This window comes from Mauremys reevesii, linkage group 3 (genome assembly GCF_016161935.1).
Source record: "Mauremys reevesii isolate NIE-2019 linkage group 3, ASM1616193v1, whole genome shotgun sequence".
Classification (NCBI taxonomy): Eukaryota; Metazoa; Chordata; order Testudines; family Geoemydidae; genus Mauremys; species Mauremys reevesii.
The window spans coordinates 135,165,912-135,190,259 of NC_052625.1; the positions used below are offsets into that span (position 1 = coordinate 135,165,912).

Genomic DNA, 24,348 nt, shown 5'->3' on the forward strand with positions numbered 1-24,348 from the left:
GGATAGGACCCTGGCTATGAGACCCATATTTATTCCTAAATTTTTCTAATTTGTTGTTGCTGTTTTTTTTAAATGTGCAATGTTTGTTTCTTCATTATAATCGGCTTGGTTCTCTATATTATTTTTTTGTTTGAATTATGTCACTAAGCCTGAGTATTGGAGGAGGATGGTCATGCAGTTGAAACATAAGCTTCTGTCAGGAGCCCGAGCTCTACATTCCCAACTCCTTCACAGACTTGTACATCTCTCCATGTTTCAGTTTTCCCATCTATAAAATAGGAAAGAAAATACTTATGTGACAGAGATGTTATGAGACCTAATTCACTGATGTGCTTTGAGACACTCACATGGAAGGTACAAGAGAAGTGCAATAATTATTATTACTTTATATTTATAGTATAAATGTTTTATATGGTCTAATTTGTGTGTGTTGTTTAAGAATGTATAATATTAAAATTTTATTTGTGTATAGCATAAAAACAGCAAGTAACGCTTTAAAGAGCAGAGATGAAGCTGCTTTCACACTTACACAAAAAAAACTCTAGCAGTACTTCTGCAAAATTTCATGAGTCCGGAAATTGCTTTCATGTAGGTAATGTTTCTTCTGATGGAACTGAATACTTTGTAGGTGGTGTCGATGAGATGTAAATATTGAATCTTGAGTTACACAGACATATGAGGAAATTACAGGAAACAGAGACCTTCAACAAAAGGTCTAAATCCAATATTTTATATCACTGTTGATTCAATACAGCCAATTTTTCTCCTCATTAATAACACTCATACAGCAAATCTCTGCAGCTAACACTTAGTTGTGATGACCAAAAATTCTGTCAGCAGATACCAGTGCGCTGAACACTTCTATAGTTGAACTTTCAATTGATGTGTTTCTACTAGGTATTGTTGGTGGCAACAAGGGCTGGGTTCAAATAGCTAACAAACATCACCAGCTGCTTTGGCCCATAAAACACTGAAATGGTTAATTTGCTTTGCCCAGAAATTAGAGTTGGCAGTTCCAAGATATGCTAAATGAGTAAAGCATGTTTAAAAATGAATGAGTAAGAGATTTTGGAATTAAGGAATAATGATGCAAGGAGAAATAATTAACAGGACGGCTTGGTGGCACAATGGTAATTTGTTCAAATTAATTTGAAAGAAGGTACAAGTTTGTATGACCTTCAGCTGGCAAAGACTGAGTGAGTCATGGAAGAGATTTTTTCTTCCACCCACACCATCTACTTCAGTAGGAGTAGAATCAAGTCCTTACCCTTTCAAAAAGAGAGGAAGAATGTCATAGCTTGTTCTATTCACCAGTCACAGCTGTCCAGCCCCAAAAGCATATTGTCACTTGCAAAAAAAATACTAGGGCACCCTGCCTATACCCTACCTAGGGCTCAAGGCATAACCCAATCAATTTAGGCACCCACACACTTTCCCTTCCGAGGGCTTAGGATGTAAGGCACCTATCTTTACCACAGGGCTCAAGAAGAAACCTGGTCAACGTAAGTACCTGCCCTTTCCCTCGGAGCTTTATGGGTCTGCAGAACCTTTTCCCAATGAGAGAGCCTTACACAGCTCTGCTCTAAACATCTATTTATTAGCAACACACCAAAAATACATATACCAAGTGTGGCAAGGTACCTTCTCTGTCTCCCCAGCCTCTGCTGCTTTTAACCCTGGTGAGACAGGCTTGGGTAATCTGGGCCCCCTTGGGAAGTCTGTTCCTTTCCTCCACCAGTCCTTTTTAGAGTATATTTCTCCCTTGTGGGAGAGAATACTGCCTCTCCTCCTGGTGAGGCTCACTGTCTTGCTGCTCCTGACAACAGGGCTTCTTCTCTACCCCATCCTTCCTCCCAGGGGAGGATTTAAAAAGGTCTCAGGCAGCCCTTAGTTGGAATCAGCTGATCCTAATTAACTTCAGGTAGCTCCCTCTCAGCTGATTCTAATTGATACCCTGGCAACCCCTTCTCAGCTGAACCTGATTGACCCATAGTTACCCCCCAGTTGATAGAGAGGAGGGCCTTTTAACCCACTGAGACTGGTTTCTACCCCTCCCTTGTAGCTGTCTGTCCTGAGTTTATCACACAAGCAAATCTCTTATGCTCACCACTCCCAATATACAGACAAAATTCACCCAAGGGCCAGTCAGGATCCTCTCATCTGGGGGTTCCCAAAGAGCATTATTTTTGTTACATTATATAGGTACAACTAGCTACCTCCTTTAACTTCACTAAACCTATCACATTATTCAGTACCCCTAGGTAACACAATTTAACCAATCATGCACTGGCACCTATGTTTTCTCCTTCCTGCTCAACTCTTTTTACATTTTATTTCTCATGTCCAAATTGTAATTTATTTATGACCTTCTTTGTGCAGATGGTCAGCATAAATTCACTGGTCAGAGCTTAGCTTATCTATTTTACCAGTTCTTGAGGTCTTTCTGTTTCCTCCCTAAACCTTCCAGCACCTGGGTGTCTCTGCTTTACAGCTTTGCTGTTATAACTCTTGTTAGGGGCATTCCTGAGGTGGGGGCACTTTAGCAGCGGTGGAATATTTTTTTTCCTTAATTTTAGTGGTAAAATCCCTGGGTTTCACCCAAGGCTGGTTTAGTATGGGGTGAGTTAAATCTCAGGCCTACAATATGCTCTAGAACGAATACAAAAACTGCTTTTGCAATTCTGCAAACATGCATGATTACTTGTAAGGCTAATTTATAAAACTGTACTTAGGATATCAAAACAAGTCATGTTTATCCTGACACAAGCAATTTGGAATTGCAAGTCTCTTTTAAAAAAATAAGAACTTACTAAAAGTAGGTCTGATCATAATAAAATCTAACAGTGGTGTCTGGTCACACCAGTATAATTAAGGATCATCATCTGGACTTTTAAAAGTGCCTGCGTGAGTTAGGAACACAAATCCCACTTTCAATGGGACTTGCGCTCCTGAGACACTTAAGTGATTTTGAAAATCCCACTCCATCAAAAATATTTTGACACATTTGTCACTCCGCTCTAACGCATTGTTCTGAGATGACACGGGCACACAAGGTCTCAGCACGGAGTGAAATTTTTAAAAAGGTTTTTAGATTTAGCATCCACATGAGGATTAAACTGCTCTTTCATCATCCCAGATTCCTCCAGGTTAGAATTGAGATAAACTGGAAGGGCAGTTCTTTGAATCCCTCAACCACTAATCACTAATGTCCTGGGAATATCCTTGAAAGATTTCTTCCTAACACTCTAGAACAACCAAAAAGAGACTGTTGCTAAAGAAATCCATTCCCAATTTTACACCGAGCACAGTGGATGCTGGGACAGAACTTTGGGAGTTGTTAGTGTTGTGTGAATACTCATACAGTGCAGGCGTGATTGAGAATGCTTAAAGTTATAAGTCTTAGTGCTTTGATCCAAGGAGATGCTGGTGTACAACCACCACTACATTCAGAAAGTCTGTTTAAAAATAACATGAAGTAAAAGAATAAAGTTCTGACAAAGCAATATAAGCCTGGAACCATCCTATCCAGTATTTCAGCTGATAAGGATTCTGAACTCCTTCCTCATAGAATCATAGAATATCAGGGTTGGAAGGGACCTTAGGAAGTCATCTAGTCCAACCCCCTGCTCCAAGCAGGACCAATCCCCAGACAGATTTTTGCCCCAGATCCCTAAATGGCCCTCTTAAGGATTGAATTCACAACCCTGGTTTAGCAGGCCAGTGCTCAAACCACTGAGCTATCCCTCCCCAATTGTGAAGCATATTTCCCCTGGATTTGCACGTGTTACTCACATTGAAATAATGGGAGTTCAGTTTACAGAGTGATGCAGGAAAAGATTCCTTTCCCAGCCACAAGCTCTGATTGCTAATTTAGGAATTTAGCATACAGTTTCGGTTTTGGATCTGAATGTTCTTTAATTATAGCAAAGTCTGTCTGTTTCTCATGGCAAAAAAAAGAGAATAGTCACAAACTGGAGGAAGGTCGGACTGGATGATTACAGTGATCCCTTCTGTCCTTAGAATCTATGAATAACCAGCTCTGAAAAAAATATCTGGAGGAGTCTTCCTCAGTTCGATAAAAGATCATGACCCTAAAAGTCATGATTTTTGTTAAGAAATTCATGCTTATGACAAACATGCAGCCTTAATTATAATTGACATCTTCTGCTAGCAAATGATTTTAAGAACCCAAAGCTCAATAAAATGGAATGTTTTTTAAAAAACAGAATACAATTGATTACATCATAATATTCTGCAATGAAACAAACATCAGATGAATACACGTATAATTTCTTTTCCAAATTCAATGCAAAGCTGCGCTTCTATAGTTTAGAAGAATTCAGAAATGAGGTCAGCTTCTGGCAGATCAAGTGATTCTGACTTTATTGAGCCACTGTTCTGTGATCAGCTCCGTCTGTGTCATCCTTCTGCTGTGTAATTTTGTTTTCAAAGTCTAAAGATGTCACTAAAATGACATGGCCGCCGTACAGTCTAAAAGACTGAACACTCTAGAATGTAATTGAAAGCAAGTCACAAATTTGATAACCATTACAAATTCACAGAACATGATGTCATTATGATTACAGTCCAACCATCATAAACACTGTATCAGTTCCTGGATGGGCGAAGTCAATCACTGGGTTGTCCTGCGCTAAACCCAATCTTAATTCATACATACTTCTGAATGTACTCTAGGAGGTTCCTTCCAGACCTTAAACCTTTTATCTCTTTATCATTTCCCTGCTCCTGCTTACTCAGACACCCCATCCATTTATTCAAAATGCATTACAAGGCAAAGTGTGATGAGAGCCATGGACAATGGCTCTCCTCTAGCATCTGTCTTAAGGCAACAAACAAGAGAGCTATGACCAAAAATCTCTTCTTGATGAACAACATTGTGCCCAAGTATTGCAACACAAGAAACCCTAGACTACTGAATATCAGCAGCCACAATTTGATAAAATAAGACGAGTGAAGGACAGTGATTGGTCCTGAACTCTGAATTTCGTGTAAGTTTGTCAGACCTTAAGCATTATTTTTATCTTTGTATATATTATCTTTTTCTAAATATAAATAGTATTGGCCCAGAACTCATAAATTACCCTACTATAACATGCTAGTGTGCAGAATTATGAAGAAGAAAAGCATTTTTGAAAGAAAATGGATTTCAGAATCGTATCATCAATGGATTACTGAAAACAATTGCGAGAAAAGGAAATTATTTTTACAAATGTAGACACCAAGTGTAATCCCACTGAGTTCAGTTATACTACTGAAAAGTGTAAAGTTACTCAAATGCATAAGTGTTTGCAGGATTTGGGCCTTAAAGATTAAAATCCTTGAACAGTGGCTTTTTAACCCCTACATTTCTTAATTCTTTGTAACCATATTCAAAATGCCCCATTTTGCAAAGAGACATGTACAGTAGAGATCATACCTATGTTGTATTTTTAATACACATATAAACTATAGTAATAATAGGATTTTTCTTCTGCCACATATCTCCCTTTAATTAATCTAAGGGATCAAACAAAGTAAGAATTAAAAGTTTCAATCAGAACTTCAGGTTGACACACTCTCCTTAAGTCATCCAGTAGTAGTAACTGGTATTTTAGGTAGCATGTGATCAGTAGAAATTGTTACATGTGAAACACAGTGCAACTCATCAGGATGAGTTAGCCTAATTTTTAATCCTTGCCTTTAAAATTCCTCTCTCTCTGTGGGGGTAGGTGAGATTTTTTTTCCCCCTAAAAGAAAATGTTCTTTGAATATAGAGAAGTTTGGTGATTTTAATTTCCTTTGTTATTTTAATGGAGTTTATGGAGTATTTGTATGTTAGAGCGCATCATAGCCACTTAAGATTACATTACAAAAATAGTGCACATTGTGACAACTCTAAATTTACTGTCATTTGTTAACTGTAATGTAGGAATTATCTAAGTTCCACTGTACAATTTCTTTATATTTCTCCCTCACAGGGTTCCAGACACGTCATCCATGTTTTCTGTCAACTTTAAAACAAGATGAAAGAAACTAATACTTCATATCTACAATATAAGCTATACAGACCCTTTCACTATTCACTTTGAAGGGTCCTAATATGAGAACGCAAGTGCCACATTGTAAGGGCCAGGTCAATTACTGGCTCCCTTTTCATCAACTTCTTCCTTTCTTTGAATCTGGATTCCCAAAGTGCCAGGGAAAGTGACACAGGAGCTCTTACATTGTTACGGCAAGGTAACATTTCAAGAAATTCTTCTGAAGCAGCTTTAAAACTCCTTATTTATTTGACAGTCTCCACTACAAAACTCGTCCTAGACTGCTTGTTAAAATGCTATCGAGAACTATTTAAATCTGTATTATTTACTATAAAAATACTTCAATTATAATTTTTAGAATTACTCACATAGGGCTAAATTAATTACATCCACAGGAAATAATACATCCATCCACTTCAGAATCCAGTCATATATGGTTAACACAGAGATAGCTTTTATGTACTGCACAATCTGCCGCAGCATTCGATTGCTGTTTGCAAGGTTTGTAACAGATCATGTGCTCATACCATGCAGTTCTATCTTTATACAGAGGCAATGACCCTCTCAATTCATGGAGGTGCCTCAAATAGACAATCTAACAGAATTTGTGGGGGGGGACCCTTAGCCCAACATATTATAAACAATTCTCAGCTGCTTTTCTCTTCCATTCCCCTATTCCAGAAAAAGATCAATGATTAACTCTCAGGTGTATGCCTATCATAATACCCATAATTTCCTTAACTTTGAGTGAAAGTCACTATGATAGTGTTTACTGACCCCATACTAAACCAAGGCAAGGCATAGAGGATTACTGAGGTGGGGAGCCCCTCCACTCAGCAGCAAGGCATACTCCAGGTGGAGGGATAGTTTAACAGGACTCTGGTAACCCACGGGAAGGAGCTGTTGGCTGTACCAGGAAGTGAGGCTGATGTCTGAAGCCATGAGAGGAGTGGCTGCAGCATTAAGAGACCTCTGGAAGCTGTGATGATGCAGATTCCCATCCCTACCCCTTCTCTTTGAGTTTGAAAACTCACAAGAGACTGCAAAGAACAGGATATTGTCCCACTGATAGACTAAGCACATACTCCTAAATCTGTGACCATGCCCCAAACAGAACAGCACAGCAGAAGTGACCTGGGGGGACTATCCAGACTCTGTTACACCCATCTAGGGCCCTGGGTCCAGACCAGGTGCAGGGAAGGGCCGAGGTCCCCCATCTTGCTCCTCTGTGATAGAACCCTATGGGATGTGGAAGAGATATCAGGAGGGATTGAGGCTTACCGCATATGACACAGCCAGGGCCCCCTCTAGAATGGTCAGGCCAGAAAGAACTATGGAGCCACTGCCTGACCACTAAGCCAGCTAGCTATCAGACTATTAAACACCTGGAGTATGTCTTGCTGCTGAGGGGAGGGGCTCCCTTTTGTACTTCTCTATGCCTTGCCCTGGTTTAGTGTGGGGTCAGTAAACACTATTATAATGAATTTTACTCAAAGATAAGGAAGTTAAGGAAATTATGGGTATTATGATGAGCATACACCTGAGAGTTAATCATTGATCCTTTTCTGGAATAGGGGAGTGGAAGAGCAGAGCAGCTGATAATTGTTTATAATACGTTGAGCTGAGGGTTTTTTTTTCTCCATTAATCCATCTTTTATATCTTCTTCACACAAAGCTAGCTGACAGGGTCTGAACCCATGTGGACCTTCCTTTGTTGGTTGTGTGTGAGGAATTCGTATTGAGTTTGTGAACTCCCATTGTGAACTCAATGGTCCTTGATTTGAAGTTAGCAACCTTCTTCATTTACATTTCCAGGGCTCCAATCGTGTTTGATAGGTAAATGCGACTACCAAACATATGCTATGTAGATTGTAATGTAAGAGCATATAACAATCTTTTATTAGTTTTCATGAAGTTTACACATCAAGTAAATTCTCGTCTTAATACTAACACATGCTGTTGACCTAGGGTTAATTAAGTACCAGGATATACATAATGTAATGCGATAGCATTCAACAGGTTATAGATAAATGAAGATAATATCATTCACATTTCCTTTGAACCAAATTAACATCTGAGTGAATTCATACACTTAGCAGTTCTTTGATATTCACATATATGTGAATTGGCCTTGGCTCTGACCTGCTGGCCTGTCAGCATCACACCTCTCTACAAAGAAAGAGGTATGCTGCTTCCTGGGGCTAGTGGGGTACTATAGACAATTTATCCATGATTGCCACCCCTTTAATGGACCTGGTGAAAGATTAATTGAAGCCTATGACAGAGTTTTCCAGATACAAAAAATAGACTGATCCAGGAACCCTTTTTTATTCCACCCCTGACAGACTGTGCAGGTACTCTTAAATCTGTGACCACGCCCCAAACAGAGGCGACACAGTGAAAGTGATGCGGGGGGAGTATAACTTGGGGTGGACCAGCAAGTGTTCTGGACTCTGTAATAGTCCTCTGGGGCCCTACATCAGAACCCAGTGAAGTGGGTGGGCCTGGGTCCCCCTCCCTTGCTCCCCTCTGCCTCCACTGTGACAGAACCCTAAGGGGAGTGGAAGAGACACTCAGGAGGGATTGATGCCACTTCATCCAACCCAGTAGCTGGCCTCAGTATTATTTCTATTGTGGTAACACCTAGGAACCTCCATCATGGCCCAGGACTGCACTGTGTTAGGTACTGTATGAACATAGAATGAACAGACAGCCTCTACCCTAAAGAGCATACAATCTGAGTACATTTTTCATTCTGTTTTGATGGAGGAAAATATCCACTTCCTCTGTTTTTTTTATTTTTTGGGGGGAGGAGTGAGCAAACAATGGGGGAGAGTTAAAAGTTTAGGGGGGCATCCAGTTTCATTTTGAATTTTTTTTTGAACCTTTTTGAATGAAACAAAAAAAAAACTTTTTTAAAAGTTTTGGCAAAATTACAAGCTGTTATAGTGCCTGGCGGTCCCAATTCCTCTCCAAGCTGGTGACTTTCGAGATGGAGTTTTTTTCTCCAGGCAGTTTTTCAGGATGTGAAATCCTTGCTGCAGTTCATCTCTGTACACAAATTCCATGTTGGCCAAAACTTTCTGGTTCTTTCTATTCATGCTGGTTAGTCTTCAGTCCATTTTACCAGTCCATTCTGTAGCTGAGAGTCCAGATCTTTTTGGACACTTTGAATCTCCTGATCCAACAGAGATTTTCTTTTCAGCTGACTAGATTTAGTCATCTCTCAATTCCTTCTGAGAAGCTTACTGGCCCAATTTTAATTATTCTTGGCCTGATTTTACTGCTTTGCAGATGGCTTTGATTTCTGCAAGCATCACATATATTTGTTCCCTCTCTCTATAGAAACTTATAGCAGATCATATTTTCTATCCTTTGAAAATGTATCCTCACTCCTGACACAAGTGTATCTCCTTTGCCAAGAGAAAACAGGGGTTTGGTTGTGGTGGGGTTTTTTGGGAGGGAGGGGAAGAGTGAATCAGTGTTTTGTTGGAAAAGACTGGGTATTTTCTAGTCTTATTTATTTAGAATAAGTTCATAAATCCTATTTGCCTTGAACTGAGGTGACAAATATAGCAGTAAGGCTACTCACAGTTAATTCCACTTACACAAACCCCAGTGTCTAGCCCTGTAGCCAGAAAAACCTTTCTGACCTTTCATTTCTCCTGCTCTGAGCACACTGATCCTTCCAGAGTTCTGTCTGTTCCCTGTAAGTCATACAGCATGAACTCAGGAGATCCAGGATTGTCAATACTGAGCATGGGCTGGTTCAGATGGACCTAGGTGTCAATCCTCCTTTCATCCAGCTGATTTACAACACAAAAGAATTCCTCAGGCAGGTTCAACTATAACCAGTGGACACTGGTGTTCATTTCTCTGTGAGTCTCCATTTGAATCAAAATGAGTGCTCAATACAAACAATATCCTTAATGCAGTGGCAGAAGACAGCCCTTGTGGGGGTCTGTTAGACAAGGTTAAATAATTTAAACTCTTGAGGCTAGATTTTCATTTATGCTGAGGCCCCCTTACACTGCTTTGGCAACGTAAAGGTACCTTAAAAGGTATGTTTACACGGCATAATATATCTGTGCTCTGACGTGTTTAAGCCCAAACTCCTCTCACCATCCACACATGAAGCCCTCTGACATGTTTCAGATAAAGTGCTTTGGTTGCAAGCAAGAGCAAGCCTCAGGTTATATGAATAGGTTTTATTAAATTCATAAAAATCAAACTCCATGGCAACAGTACAAGCTCCAAACAGAGCTACATTAATGGGTTTTATTAAAGTAATAAACTGCAATAGCCCCCAAAATTGTGGAATAAGTGTGGCATAGCTATATTACTTCACTCTCCCCATCAACAGTACACTGTAAACCCAGCATGCTGGCACACAAGTTCATTTTCCTTGAACATCGAGATTCCATCCCATTAATGAAAGAGGCACTTCTTGGTTGTGTGTACTATTCCTGCACTCCAGCAGTGCTGAGTTTACTCCTGGCAAAATGGTTCTCCTTTTGCCTTGCAGATGTTGTGCAGTGCACAGCAGGCCACAGTAATGCTGATGGCACTAACAACACTGGCATCTAAACAGTTTGAAGGGAGCACCATCTTGCTTTCCACCTCCCAAATGCAGGTTCCACCACCATTCTACAGCTACTAAACTTGCAATTAAACTTTCTTTTGCCAGGCTGTCTGAAGTCAGGATATAGTTTCATAAGTCATGGCAGAAGAAAGTATGCAGGGTTCCCTAAAACAATAGTTGGGATAGAGACTCCATTGAGAGGGAATAAGTCCCTGCTTGTCCATGAAGGTGAAGTTCTAATCTCCAAAAATCCCTGGCATCATTCACCTTGCCAGTACATCCCACATTGGTGTCCAGCTATGAACCTGCCTCTGTGGTCAGCCAAGGCTTGCATAACAATGGAGTAGGGCCCTTTCAGTTTATGTACTCATTTGCAACTTGTGGCTGATAAATTATGGGCATGAGTATTATAAATAGCCCCAGCACAGTTTGGGAAGCCCATTTACTCAAAAAAACATTGTTTATGGTCACCACCTTTGGTAAACAACAATCCTGATTGCCTCACAACTTTTTACAACCCCCACAACTGACATGCCAACATCAAACTGGTCAGTCACTGACCTGTAGCAGTCGAGGGTAGTCACATTTCCCATTTTAAAGTGCATTTTATTCCCACCTTTGCCGTAATAACATCTACAGATGGCAATAGCAACATGCTTTTGGACCAGTATGGCTTCCCTTGTATCTGTCCTGGGGCTAAAGGGTCAGTACAAGCTGCTCATACAGGACCAGGAATATCTGCTTCTTCATGCAGAAGTTCTGGAGGTACTGCTGGGCATCCCAGGTCTGCATGACAATGTAGTCCCATCAATCTGTGCTTGTGTCCCTGCTCCAGAAGGGCCGGTCTACATACGGGGAATCTGCAGTAATGGTAGCAGGCATCAGCTGCATTAATCAGGTCATGGCTCCCATGACTATTCATACCTCTCAGAGAAGCCTTTGATAGGACAGATATTGCCACCGAAATGTCCACCAGTGTCTTACAGATCCTCTGCCTGAAACAGCAGCGGAAGAGTGAGCAGGAAAACATCTTCTACCGGTGCTGGATCCATGTTTCTGATTCCAGTTGCAAGGAGCATGCAGACATGAAATGATTCAGCTGGATGTGTTGGCAGACTAAGAGCACTTCCGATCAAGTGCCATGGGATGGACAGACAAATTCTGCCACAATACACTATGAACCAAGCCCTAAAGCAGCTACAGCTAGGAAGGGCACTAAAACCCCTGGGATATTCCCCCAGAAGCCACAGCATTTGACACATCAGCATGCCACAGCATGGAGGTGCTGGCTCACGTAAAGAGTCAGTATGAGCCAAGTATACCAATGCAGTGTGAATGCTCAAAGGCGAGCTTGGAAAGCACGGGTTTCCATGCCTGGGTACAATGTCCAGGATACACTCTACAGTGTACACACGGCCAAAGTGGGTGAAAATTACATTTACCATGACAACGCAAAGCAGATTCAGCATAAATTAGAATCAGCCCCTTTCCATGCAGAGTGTCATAACAAGTACTCATATGGTAACATAATCCAATAAGACAATAAAGTGCATTTTATTCCCACCTTTGCCGTAATAACATCTACAGTATATCTTTGCACAGCTCCCTTGAAGTCAATGGAGTGCTGCTGATTTACACCAGCTGAGGATATATAAAATGGAAATAATAATACTACCTCTGAGGGGTGTTGAGATTTCATTTGTTAATATTTGATTAGAATTTTGAGAACTTGAGTTATAAAGTTCTATAGATGTTCCAAGTATAATTACAGTTTTATTATAACCTGTATTATGTGTTTACCGTGTGATTTATACATATTACTTTTACAAAAGTTATTAGAGATACTAAATTCAGCAGGGTTTTAAAAGAAAGAGCACTTCAGCCTTAATTATGGGAGGCAATCATGGTAAATACACACAAACACACATGCACACAGTGGAATTTAAGGAGGCGTGTATGCTGACCAACAACGTTCTTGATTATTTGGGTCCTGGCTACAGGAAGGATCACCTCTCTCCTGATAGGATACAGTGGCAGTTGCAATCAGAGGCAACTAAATTAATAGCACTCTAAATTGAAAGAGCAGGGGTTCATAGTAAGACATTCTCCACAAGGGCTGTCTAACTTCAGAACTTGTTTCCCCATCTTACTCCTTGCTCCAATACAGCTTGGGTTTATTGACCTTCAGGGAATTTGGCATTATGTAACTATTTTCTCCATTTTTTCCAGAAAGGGCAAGTTGAGTGACTTTAGGGGCAAGTGGGGGTGGTTTGTTGTGGGGTATTAGTTTTACTGTCTACAAATGAGTCCACCCGTTTATTCGGCTGTTTGTGCTGCTGAAGAGACACTGAGAAAGGATGGTTTATTTATGTGTTGGATATTTATCCTTGATCATTGGTATGAAATGACCAGCACAACAACATTATTTGAATGTCTGGATATTTATTTGCATCCCTGATTGCTGTTTTGATTTCTGTATGAGCACAGTATTTAGATAAAAATAAAATATGAATTGATAAGGCTGATATCCCAGAATCAGAAGGGACATAAGAGGTTTGTTTAAAAGCTGAAGCAATTAATCCTTATAGATGTATTATCTAGAATATTTTGTTCTTAGTTATAGGACTCCCTGGAAAACAAGAGATAATCTCTCATGGACATACCAGCAGATATTTAACTATAACATCCTGACAGACATCATGAATACATCAATTTACATATTTGGTATTTTGTTCACTCTTTAGAGCACTTCAGTTTACGACTAAACATGCCAATGAAGTAAATGTCCCTTGCTAATTTCTGTGGACACAATATTTACAAAGGTTCCGAATTTTTAAGAGAATTTTTAAGATGTAAAAGATTAGTATTACTTAGCAAACATGGAATGTGAGCGTTTTGTCATCTGTGTCAAAACATTTAAGTAATCTTCATTACTGCTGAATAAACCTATTGTACCTGTGTGATCTTTTCAAAATAATCTCATTTCATATATTTAACTTTCCTTTTTGTTAGTATAACATCTCTTCAGCCAACAACAGTAGTAGTTTAATCTTTTCTAGGATGATTTTAAAATGTTGGGTAGACAAAAATAACATTCCTTCTAATAAGATTTTTCTTAATCTCTTGCTTAAAATATGTGTTTTTTGACAATATTAGTTGTTTTAAAAGATTTCCAGACATCAGCGTTTTTTATATATTTTTGATGTCCTGCCTTTTATGAAAGTCTGAACAAGTAATTAATGCTTTCATAATTCATTGATGCATAACCCAAATTTCACAGGAAATAACACAGTATTTGGAAAATAATAGATCAAAGGGAAGTTATGAGGTAACTTTGTGCTGCTTTTCTTATCTTAAAAAATGAAAATACCAAAGAAATGTTTTCAGTCCAAATATAAGAGACCACAAAGTCAAGATCTGGTTGCATTTATACTAAGATAAATATTTTAAGCTTCCTTTTCTTGGTTGTTCATATAATATCCATGCTTTTTTTCTATTATCAATTATTCCGTAGTCCTGATGTTGATAAACCTGTACGTGCTCATTATATTAATCATAAAATGTAAAATATTTGCAACTAGTTTTAAGTACATTAACGGGTACAGCTTATAAATCTGGTAATAATTATTTTTCTCATTTAAATTTGGATATTCCTAACAAGGTAACACTTCCTTTTTATTTCTCCTGATTAGGATATACCAACAAAAACTTTCATGACAAAAATGTTATATATTCAATAATTTATCAATATGACCAAAATAACACAACAGGATTTATGTTAAAATTAGACTTTATTTTCTTGCTTCCCTAGGGATCCAGTCAATCAACTGTTTAGTACAATACCTAGAGGTAATATTCCTGTGTTTTTAAACCATGAAATGCATTCCATACACATGCATAAACTGGGGGAAAAATGTTTGAATAATGTGTATCTAGAATCCATATTCTAAACATGAGCATTTCATTTTCTGTAATTATTTGCTGGTAATATATTTGCATTGTTTATTAATATTTTCAGAGAGGACAACTTAAAATGAATGGAAACAAGGAAAAAAATCATGTGCTGTATATTATTGAAATGCTTTTTAAGTTATAAAATTATATTATTTTAATATATGTATAAATATATATTTTAATAAACTGAGAGCTCAGAAGATGGAAAATGAAAATCCCATAAGCTTCTTACTTATAAAGCTACATACCACTGATGCGAATTTATTATCTTAACCATCAATTCAATGAAATTCTAGAAATACTACTTTTAAAATACATACATAGAAAAAAATGGGGCTGAAAAGATTTTAATCCAGTAGTAATGACCCTCTTTGAGTAAACAGGTATAGCTGGATGAAAAATTGGTTTTGAGTATAAAATGAACTACAAAATAAATGTGTGTATGTATATATATATATTCAACTGGTGTTTTGAATAACTGTAATAAACTTAAATATTCCCAGTTTTATAAAATGAATTCTTCTGAAATTATATTTTCCAACTGTACTAAGTGGGTAGTATCTATCATTGTGTATATTCTTCTACTACACTATGTACCGCTCTGGTTTAACTTTTCAATGAGATTTCACTTATATGATTTCACTTGATTTCATTCTTAATATAAATCATTTGAACAACACTCTTATTTAAAAGCAATAATGCACCACAATGTATGATGAAGTACTACTAAATAACAAATTACATAGGACATTTCTAAATTATCACAAATGTATGGAAAATCTATTGATTGTTCTCTTGGGTACTGCATGGGATTTAAAATATGTGGTCAACTGTTCACCTCTAACCCATATTTATAAAAGAAAATACAGTATGTTTTCATATGGATCTATTAATAGAAACATGACAATATACCCTTAGTTCTGTAAATGGAACAAACTTCAGAGTTGAAATGTAGCATGATACTACATAGGACAAATCTGTGTTAGAATCGTTATCAACCAATATTTGAGCAGTGGAATAAAAAAGTAAACTTCTTTTGAGGAAGAGAGAGATATCTGTGTAGGGCACTTATATCTGAAGTTAAGCAACAATTTTTAAATATAAATATCTATTGATCAAGATTAGGAAACTGATATTTTAAAAAATTGAAATAATTTAAAAGTTACACATAATACATTTTAAAGATGTAATTACTTTCCTGCTAATCAATCTATTATTTTCTGTTCAATCATATTTGAAATAGGTTTCTTAGTTGTAATAAACTGTGTGCTCTTACTACAGACCATAAATTATTACAGATCCCTCAAAATAGCCTTTTGAAGGAAACAATATGTTTACCAATTTAGTTTTATTGAGATCAATTATTCTTGTCTTTAGCTTACCTCTGAATGAAGTTCTCCAATACATGTTCTCCTGGGATTCCTTGATAGGGCATTTCTACTTAACTAAGACCAATAAATATTCCCTGGTCTTAGCTGTATGGAATTATATTTATGTTAAAGAACCTCATCACAACAATGTAGGAAAACTGTGGGTGGTAGTTAGAATACCTTGTAGATGAAGACCCACATAAAGCATAAGTTGTGAAGTAAGCATTATCTTGAATTCTGACTTCATCTAAATGAAACTGAAAGCTTGTCATAAAGTTGAAATGATATCCTAGCAAATTGACAAAATTAATATATTATTATAAGTCATGAATTGTTTAACCATAAAAAATAGCTATACAGACATGCTGTTATTTTCTTTTTAATTACATTAAAAGTCTCTCCATTCCAATCATTGATGTGTAATCATATTTCCATAAATAATTATTTAAATAATAGGCTAGGCATTCAAATATAGTTATTATTTAAAATACATTCATTCATTAGTGGTGTTCTAATATAAAATAAAAAATATAAATGCTGCCATAGGTAATTATTAGTGGCTTAGCTGTCAGTTAGTCAAATCAACTAAAAGACCAATTATTCTGATGATACACAGGTTGAAAGGCTGGTTAAAATAGAGTTCATTGTTGACATTAGGTCGTATTTGGTGAGTTCAGTTTCTAGAACAATTTTTTTTCTTTGACTCAATTATTATTATGAGGATATTTTGCATTTAAATTCATATACAATTACTTGTTCTCAGCTTTTATCTTTTTAACCTTGATTTAATACTTGAAGTGTAAAGAACCATTTTAGAATTTAAGCACTACATAGCGATTATGTTTCCAGAAAAAAAATAGTTTAAAAAAGATATGGATAGCAAATTAAAATGCTTCCTGTAAGTTTTCTTAGTTCCATCTCACTACAGACAACATGCTAGAAATCCTGCATTAAGAGGTGCATTTAAACTTCATACTTAGTCTGTTATCACAGCCTATGCAGTGAAGGAAGTATTCAAAAAGATTATCTATGAGGTAATCTTTTCAGATGTGTGAAAGTATTTCATAAGCAAATATTACTAATGGGATGAGCCTGGTATGTTCTGCTGTTGGTGATTTGCTTTCAAAGAGCAGCCACAAGAACACAGATTACTTTAAAGGCTAAATCTGACATATCCTAAAATAACCATGCTAACAAACCATTCTACTTGAATTTTGTTCCACATTTTATTTTTAAACACAGTACCGGAAGTCAATGGCATTGAATTAGAACAGTATGTCAGAAAATCTAGGCCTCTGAAAAGGTATTTTATATGGGCTGTATGAAACATTTTGAACTTGTTCGCACACAAGCAACCAAGATATCCAAAGAATATCTAATTTTACTCTTCAGTTAACCTGCAGTGTTCTGAAAGATATAATGTAATGATAACAAATAAGTCTATTTGGCTTCCATAGTCATCATGTAATTTCAGTATGATAACTCAGAAAATATACTTGGCTGCTAAAATTCTGCCACTGATAAATTCTACCATTAGACACAATCTAGCAGTTTATAGAAAGTCAAATGTATAACAGAAGTTAAATTAAAGCTAATTAAATGGACTACTTTGGCTATGAGTACTGAAAATTATATAGATGTTTTTCAAGACTCTTATTAGGCTGCAACTGTATAATTAACAATGAAAACTGTTGATGGAGTCAGTTTATTCTACAATATAATTGAAAGTCACATAATTTTCAATTATTTTAATCTTGTTTGCAAGCATTTTATGCTGTTTTCCCTGTATAATACTAAGCTCTAGAATGAGGGACATCATTATTTTGGCCAAATTATGCTCTAATTGTGATTTTTAGTGAAGTAAATTATTTTTACTAGCTATTTGATATCTTACTTCAGATAGAAAATTCCTTAATTAAAATGTGATCAGTCTGTAATATAAATTTCAAGTTGTCCTAATTTACAATGAAACATCATTACGAATGATGGAGCATTGTTTGAGATGGTGTGATTTAGAATTCAAGTTTTGACGAACAATTATTTGCACTTGCAGCTCAGCAGAGATTTTATTTAATTTAATTTGTTCCATTAGGCAAGCTTCAGTCTGCTTTCCTTTGGATGAAGATGCATACCTTCAAACTGTTTTACCTCATCACTGGGCCTCAGTAACAAAAAGTGAGATCATTACTAAATCCTACTCTACATTTCTGAATACATCTCCAGAAACAGTTAGTTAGTAATTTATTTAAAGGGGGGCGGAACCTAAACAATTGTAACTTAATTTGTATGTGGGTGGTGTTCTGTGCAGTGCAACCCAGGAGTATAATATGTAAATCTTCTTCAAAACACTATGCAATAAAAAAGCCACAACTAACTATAGCCATCCTATACCACTGTTCTTTACTAAGTGTTTGTTTATCATGACTTTGCATGATTATTTTGTGAATAAATATGTATTTTCTATTAACCACCATTAGAGAAAATTTCTCACAAATCTTCCAGGGTCACTCAATTCAGGATTATCAGATCCTAAATAATGTTATGATTATTTAGACTGCAGATCATCAAGAGGGCTAAACAAATAATCTCTTTACTGTTATGGGATATAGTCTCTTCTGGGAAAAAACTGCAGAACCTTTTCCTAGTAACATTTTATACCAAAAAAATAATTGGCAAATAAGAATTTAAATTCCAAAAATGAATAGTAATGAACTGATAACTAAAATATTGCTGTAAGGTCCAAATACTCAAAGATTATATTAAAACCATTATTCTGTTAAGCTATATATACTTCACTGAAGCCAGTGGAAAGGAAAACATACCATATCACCACCATACCGCAGGCATTTTTCATACAACCTAGTGCAAATTCAAAGCTTTCTATGACTGTCTCCAATAAAACAGCCACAACTATTTTTAAATACATCAGGAGTCCATGACCCCATAAGTAGTAACTTCCCTTTCTTGATGGAGTGCGCATCTCACTTTTGTAAGTGTCAACAATTTCTGGCTGGCTGGCTAGATACCAAGGCATACTCTGTTTTCTTCCCAAAAAGGCCATGTCATTCTTATACAACTTAATCAGTGGCTACATATAGGAAAGCAACACTGCAGCCTTTCTGATCATTTTAATGAGGACCCCTGGCTATTCAGTCATTGAAATATAATTGACTTGCTCTTCTCTTATTTTCATAATAGACACTCCAACCTAGACCACATTTATTTTGCTATAAGAAATGTCAAGAAAGATTGGAAGTTTTCTGAGTGTCCCCATTAAAATTGAAAACATGCCACCCTGTCTTTTACTTGAGCTGCAATCATTTTGTATAGGACTCATTATGCAGATAGGTGAAACATTTGCATCTTCTATCTCACATCTAACCAAACTGCAAGTGCCAAGAAAATAAGCACAAGAAAAATAATTTTCTCATTATTATTTTGCATTTGTGGTGTTTGCAATGCATGTGGGTGTGTGACACACACAATGAAAACATCAGACATACATAATTCAAGGGCCTACATTCATTTTATGTAATGTAAATAAAGTTGAGAGGGGTTTTATAGTATAATTGATCATTATCAAGTAATAGCATTTATCAAAACTGACATCATTCTACAAATAACTATTTTATTATCCAATTATTAGCAAAAACTGCCCAGATGCAATCTGTATCTTATTCGAATCAGAATAAGAATCTACTAGGTGTTGTTTGTGAAATACAATAATAAACTTTTATATTTCAAATCTATTATTTTTACATAGGTCCTAATTATAGCAAATGGCACCTTGTTCCTGAAATAAAATATTATTTAGTATGTATTATTTTAGCCCAAATTCCACATATATCTGGTTGGATTGTGACAAACAATTCCTAGTACATGAATTACTATAAAGTATGCCAAAGTCATCAGCTTAATACCTGCAAATACACAGTCTAGTATACATCTGTGCGGCAAAACTGATGGTACTTCTTCTCAACGGTTATTTATACATATGGAATATCATTAACTTGATTGGTAAATAGCAGCACCACCCTGAGCCCTTTTCAGTATTTTAAAGACATGACTGCACAAGCGTCATTTCATAACACATTACAGAAAATACAAATAAGATCTCCTTTATCTCATGATTCCTAATCAGATTTTCAGCCCATCTTCTATTTTCCTCAAAACTTTTTCATATTGGACTAATCATGGCATAGTCTTTATAACAGAAGACCATCATTAAAGTAATTACTGCAAGGTCTAGTAGTTTCAAGCCTACATTTGAAGGGAGAAAATGAATTGTACATTATTATTTTTCCAAACAAGGTTTAAATTATTCCATACCTACCCATTATACTGGGTTATGGACCGTGGTATATGGTTATGGACCGTGTGTTTTACATGGCAGCTGTATTATGAAATGATGGGAAGGGGCCACCAAATAGATTTTTTTTAATTCATTAAAGTATGTGATCAATTATCATTTTTCTCATAGGAATCAAGATAATTCCCCCACCTATATTTTTGAGGCTTGAAAGTATGAAACTATCATTCTCATAGACTCATAGACTTTAAGGTCAGAACCTCACTTACTCCTGAAATAGACCCCTAACCTCTGGCTGAGTTACTTAAGTCCTCCAATCATGGTTTAAAGACTTCAAGTTACAGAGAATTCACCATTGACACTAGTTTAAACCTGCAAGTGACCCGTGCACATGGTCTGGAACCTGAATACATACACAGGGGGCCTGTGCGGGTTTGTGCTCAGGTAGCTAGTGGGAGCTGCTGCCACCCGTGCTATCACCAGTTATGCTGCAATTTTTAGCACACTAGCTCGAGCAGGGCTAGGATGTATCTCTCTACCTAAGCTGCAAAGCACACTTACAGCTGCAGCGTAGAAGTAGAAAGTCATGAAAGCCACATGTTTGCTTGTACCTTCCATGACCCAGCAAAGGCCCCATACACACACACTTACATTATTCTTGCTCTGGCAGAAATAATCTGTGTACAAGGCTGTTGTTTAGTGCTCTGCCTGTTCAGAGTATGGACATATTAATTCTATTTTATCAGCATAGGTATGCACCTGTACAGGGAGAGTTTATGCACATTCTAATATTTGGTGCATAATGTATACAGGCTTCCACAGTTTCATAAATATGTATGTAGACTTGCATTTTAAATACATTAGAAACAATGCTATATTATTTAAACTTAATAGATTTAAGACATAAACACAAGTGATTTTCATTTACACATTTAGTCTTTTGCTTAAACTGCTCAGAAATCAAAATATACTGTATTGCAGACTTCTGTGTATTGATATTCCCTTTGAAAAGCTTTTTTAAAAGTTCAGTGAAATCCTATACAAAGCCTCTTTTGTGATGATTATTTCATCTTAAATTAAAATCTTCAGATCCCAGGAATGATCATACAGCTATTGTGAAACATAATTGTTAAACATTTAAGAATCAATATATATTTTTATGCCTAATCATTTCTAGCCAGCAAACTCTTATGCAAACAGCAAACTAAAAACAGTAATTCTTAAAGGGTAACCAGGCTCTAGCCCAGGGGTCGGCAGCCTCTGGCATGCGGCTTGCCAGAGTAAGCACCCTGGTGGGCCGGGCCAGTTTGTTTACCTGCCGGATCGGCAGGTTCGGCCGATCGTGGCTCCCACTGGCCGCGGTTCACCACTCCAGGCCAATGGGGGAGGCGGGAAGCCATGAGCAGCACATCCCTCAGCCTGCACCGCTTCTTGCAGCCCCCATTGGCCTGGAGCGGCAAACCGCGGCCTGTCGGAGCCCCAATTGGCCGAACCTGCCAATGTGGCAGGTAAGCAAACTGGCCTGGCCTGCCAGGGTGCTTACCCTGGTGAGCCATGTGCCAGAGGTTGCCGACACCTGCTTTAGCCTCATATAAAATAACTGACCTGTCATAATATTTTTTCTTGCTCACTTTGTTATTATGTGACTCATCTACCAAACATCTCCTTTTCTCTGCAAAAAAAATCCCCAAAACTACACAGACTTCACAAGCACAACTAAAAGAGAAATTTTTTAAAAGGACCTGTCTCTCTAACACCTTGTCTTGGATGTCTCACTTCCAATGTGAGTTTAATATATCCAAAACTGAACATGTGAGCCTTTCTTGGAAGCCTTCATCACTGTCACTATTCTTTGTCACCATTGACAATTCCGCCATCCTCCCAGGCCCATTTCCTGGGAATAAGTTTCAATTCCTCCTCTCCTTCACCCCATGTATGTAAGTGGGGTCTAAATCTTGCTACTTCTTTCACTTCCTCTCTACACTACTTCTCTAAGATCGGCCCATTTCTCTCTGTCCACATAGCTAAAACACTCATCTAGGGCCTCATTTTTCATTACTGTAACTCTTGCAGACCATGCAAAAAGCAGCCACTAAGATTTTCTTCCTTACCCAGACATGGGCCCCCTCAGAGGCATGAGCAATTCAAGAACATAGGTAAGATAAAAAGTGATGGTGCTCTAAATAGAGGAGGAAAGGGTTAATGGAAGAGCTCAGAATCATTTGGAGCTCATTAGCCTTCTAGTAACCCAACCTGGAGCAACATTAGGGAATAGGAACACAGGTATTAGGAGTGGATCTGCAGTCAGGCTGCTGCAGAGGGACAGAACCTACTCCATGAGTTCTGTGTTTTATTCTGTTTAAGGACTGTGTTTTGTTTTGACTTTCTGGAGGAAGATGAGATCTTCAGACTTTAATTTTCTCTTCTTTCTGGAGCAGGAAGGAATTTAGAGACTATTTACTCTTACATTCAGCCTGTCTGAAGGCTCTTCGTCATCATTTGAAGCAGAGAATCCAGGACTGTGTCTGTTTTCCAGATCATGTGGGCTTTTTTCTCCCACTTAAAGGAACAGTGGTTGTGCAAAACTCTTAGAAATGTACTTCAGGGTATGTCTAGAGAACAGGGAATGTGATGGCTGCAGGGAAAAGGAAGTAATCTCAGGAGAGCAGGAGATCAAGCTAGATTGCTAGCTTGATGAAGGGCCTGAGAATGAAACTCAAAGGTGCAGGAGATACTAGAGTTCTCCTCTTTCCTTAGTATTGAGGAATGATAAGGAGAAGACCCTGTGGCACTACAGAACGATAATATCACCGCATCTTTCTCAGTCGTCATTGTCTCTCCCTTCTCAACCACATCCAGTTCAAGCTTGTTGTTGTTCAGTGCTCTACCTAACTCTGCCCTTTCCTTTTTAAACATTATGCCTATTACCCTACATGCCAGAATTGTCACTGCCCTGATGTTCTGTTTGTTCCTTTCTCCCACAGTCATCTCCATGCAATCTTCCATGACACTCTCTACATATGGAACCACCTTCCTAACCTGGTTCACAAAGCCAATGTCCTCTCCTCACTTAGATTCCCCTGAAGAGCCACTTATTTCATGATGACTACAAGAAACTAGCTAAGTCAGCTACTTATTTAATGTATTTAACCAATGAGTGAACTGTTCATTGATGCAGAGCGGAGATGTGATCCAGGGACCTCTTGATGCTAACTGGCAGAGGTCACAGGGGTGCATCAGTTTGTACCGGGATCCTTTGGGTTGGATATCTGCATAATACTTCACCAGAGGGTAACATGTGAGGTCTGTACTGAGAGCCAGTAGCTTATTGGTCATTGTGAAATATATGTATGGATAATATTTAAGGACTTATTTATCTTTACTGAAAATTATATTCTTAGGGTTTTGGGATTAAGACAGATTACCAGAAGGTGAAATACTTCAGAGATGTTCTTTTCAGGCAGGAGGTAACTGACACTTATCTCCCGGTTTTCCCATTTGTGCATTTTATGCCTAATTGCATTCTGAGCCAGGTGCAAATTAAGAGATTACAAAATCTACAAGAGAGAAAATCTACAGGACAAAACAAATAGCGAGGGTGTCTTGCTTATGAATAAAGACAAAGGACTGGGCTGGTATATCTTGTAGTGCAAAGGAACACACACAATCCTTCACCTAGAAGGCAGACTGACAGAATGCGTGTCTCATGAAAGGAGGGTTACAGCTAGCCTGCTGAAACTTACTGCAAAGCCTTTGGATGATCATTACTCTACAGGACATGAGAATATCTTGTTAATTAAGTGTAGGCTCTAGAATGCGTGTTATGATTTCATTTTGTATGTAACCATTTGTTTCCAATACTTCTACTTGTTATTACTTGAATCACTATGCTTTGATAAATAAACTTTCTACTTGATTTCACTATAAATATATCTAAGTGCTGTGCATTAAGCAGAGGCGATCTGTGGTGGAACTGGTAAACTGGGCTGTACTCTGTTTCTTTGGAAACAGACAGGACACTCCAGGGAGACGCTCAGAGGGCTCAAGGATTAGAATTTGCTAGTTACTAAGCTGCAGAGTGACAGCAGGGCCTGC

At 37.6% G+C, this 24,348-nt stretch overlaps 1 long non-coding RNA gene across 1 annotated transcript; it reads left to right on the forward strand.

Moving 5' to 3' along the window:
* The first annotated feature begins 218 nt into the window (after positions 1-218).
* LOC120400201 lies at positions 219-24,033 on the forward strand. The gene is made up of 4 exons (XR_005595593.1): positions 219-354; positions 5,979-6,237; positions 18,037-18,119; positions 23,238-24,033. It is a non-coding gene; the product is annotated as an uncharacterized LOC120400201 (long non-coding RNA).
* Positions 24,034-24,348: the final 315 nt, after the last annotated feature.